Source organism: Aptenodytes forsteri, unplaced genomic scaffold, assembly GCF_000699145.1.
Source record: "Aptenodytes forsteri isolate BGI_AS27 unplaced genomic scaffold, ASM69914v1 Scaffold141, whole genome shotgun sequence".
NCBI lineage: Eukaryota > Metazoa > Chordata > Aves > Sphenisciformes > Spheniscidae > Aptenodytes > Aptenodytes forsteri.
In genome coordinates this window covers 798,463-801,307 of record NW_008794416.1, presented here as the reverse complement: position 1 = coordinate 801,307, position 2,845 = coordinate 798,463, and positions in this window count along the sequence as shown.

Genomic DNA, 2,845 nt, shown 5'->3' with positions numbered 1-2,845 from the left:
ACTTGGGGGAGGGGCTCGGGCTCTCGGGGCCACAGGAGCAGTAGCCGAAGGAGCGGTGCATCCTGGGTGGCGTGGTTTGGGGAGGCTTAGTCAGCGGCTCCTGGATTTTTAGCTTGCTGTTAGCTGTCTTCCACAACTTCTAGGCCTCCGGCTTCGTTAGGGGCTTCTAGCTCCTGTTGCAAAAAGAGGCTTGAAAATATGAACAGCTGAAATATTGGGACTTGGTGGTTTTCTGAGTCCGCAGACAAACTTTGTAAGCCTTGCTTCTACCCACACACTTAAAATGTCACAGTGAAATGAAATAATTGAGACGCTGAGGGATTTCACTGTTGCCTTTCATAAATCACTACTAATACATTAATTAAAACCATCTATTTGACGGGGGGAAAGATCAAATACATTAGAGGTATGAAAAAAGCAACAGGGAGAAGGTGACAGGTACTGCACTTGAAGGCTTAGAAGAGCTGCCGGGTCACAGATATTCCCGGCTGCTTTGTACAAACCAGGTCCCAGGGGAGCAGGCTGTAGCCATAGCTTGTTGGGTGATAGCGTTAGTTAAGGAATATACTTTTCATAGTGTACTTTCCCTTCTTCCTCTGCCTGTGTCAGAGCACCATGCAGGCTGGTTATAGTTTCCTCTGTTCATGAGCAGCGTTGGAAGATACCACAGAGAAATGGGGTTTGGAGACTGCTGCTCTCAATGGCGGGATAAAGCATCAGACTACCGTTTAACCCGCACAATGTGGTTATGCTGCACTAATAAGTTCTTGTTGTTTCATGTGCGATGACCGCTCTTCCCTTTCCATAACTGGCAAGCTTGTATTTTCCAGTAACACAGAGTGTCTGTGGGTCATCTTGGAGCTGTTTGCAGAAAAGCCTGCAAAGGTGCTAGAAAACAGGCGACTCTGAACCACAGGGAGAAATGATGTGGGTCACCTTGCTGTCATGAGCACGCTCTTGGGTTGCAGGTTGGCATGATGACTTCACAGGTCATAACAGCGATATTGAGAAACCCATTAATAGTAAGAAATTTCTTCCCTCCTGTATCTAGCTGCACAGCTTTAGAAGGAAGAAGTTATTTCTGCTTACTAGATGATGGGGAAATAGCACCGCTTACCTAGTGTCTGCCAGCAGCTGCACACAAGATACTGTCCCTGAGTAGGGCTAGAGAAAGCAATCCGAGCACCACAGGAGGTGGCTGATGATGGGAAGAGGTTGAGATTTTTGTGATGGCAGTGGGTCACCCTGGGTTTGTTTGTATGCTCGCTGTCTGTCGATGGGAAGGGACTTACTGGCTGAATGATACGAGGCAAACATCTTCAGTCCTTGTGAGGAGCTAGTGATGCATTTCAGCCTGTCTAAAGCTGGGGGTCTACTATATATTTAATGCCATGTCTGGATTGTGGTTTTCCTCCAGTGTAGTCTGAGTGGTTTATTTCGGTTTAGTGTTTTGCTGGCTGACTCTCCAGTGTGATGCAGTGCTGTGAGAATGACGTTTTTGTTTATGTCAGAACTGGAAACAGAATAGCTTCATCAGCAGGGAGTTGTGCCTGGGCTAATTAGCCTTGCTTAGTTGACAGTGCTTCTATTCCCAGCATTGCTACCTCTGCGCTGCATTGTGCCGTTGTTTGTAGCTGTATCCCTGGTGTCCTGCGTGAGACCGGCAGTACAGCTTCTTTACTGCTCGACAAATTGCTGTGTCCCGTGTAACTGGAAGCATGCAGTAGTCTGGATGAGGGTCAATGGGATTTCCTCCTCCTCTCATACACAGAACTGGTGATGTGCGTTGGGAAGACCAGCGAAGGAAGAAGCACCCAGCTCTGTCTTTGAGGACTGTCGTGTGAAGCAGCTTATTCCTGGGCAGTATTAGGGATGAGCTATCGAAGAGTTTTCTGCTGTCAGAGTTAGCAGGGATTGATGACAACATACGGCCAGTCGTGGTTTAATGGTGTCTTTGTGCTGGGTTGTGCATCACAGAGACAGAATCTGTGAATCCTGCTGTAGTTCGTTTGACAGTTGCCGATTGTGCTTGTACGTGAAGGCTTAATACATGTTGGTTTGTTCTAGAATACAACTTGTAGAGCAAATCTCTAGAAGATGTTACATTTGAGAGGTGACAGTTGGCCAGCCAGAGTTCAATCACGCTTTACCTCAGTCTCTTTCCCCTCTTCTCTCCCTCTAGCATAGGCACACTCAAAAGAGGGACCTTCTTAGCCTCTTATCAGGGTGAGGAATGAATCCACATGAAATTTTTCTGCCCTATTCTGAACAGCAAGAGGGGAGGCTGCAGTTGGTCTGGCAAGGTTGTTTTTTTTTCCTGTAATAAAATGGATTTCAACTAAAAGGTACAGGAGCTTTCTGAAACCCCTTCAAAACTTCTGCACACCCATAAAGTGTACGCACAGAGCTCTGCAGGGCTTTTGGTTTTGAGGTTTTTTGCAGCAGATTTTGTGCTTGGGCAGCTCAGATGGTGGTTGTTGTCTGTAGTCAAAACATGGTCTTGTTCATGGTGACTGAGAGCATTTCTTTTGAGACCGGTAAAGGTCTAAGAATCTGTCTTGCTCTGCTGGGCTCGTGCACTGAAGAGCGCTCTTTTTACAGTTCTGTTATAAAGCTTTTTCAGGTAGACGAAGCTTTTTATTTGAATTAAAAAAAAAAATCACATAAAAATCAGGGTGATTTTCATATGAAACTATTCGTACAGCCAACTAGACTTCTTGACTGGCATGTACAGTGTGCAAGTGGATCCATGAACTAGAGGTCATCTTAATACTTAGGGGTTTTTTTTAGATACTGTGCAAAATCTGTGCTGCTAACAATAAAAGTAGCATCAGAGCTCCACGAG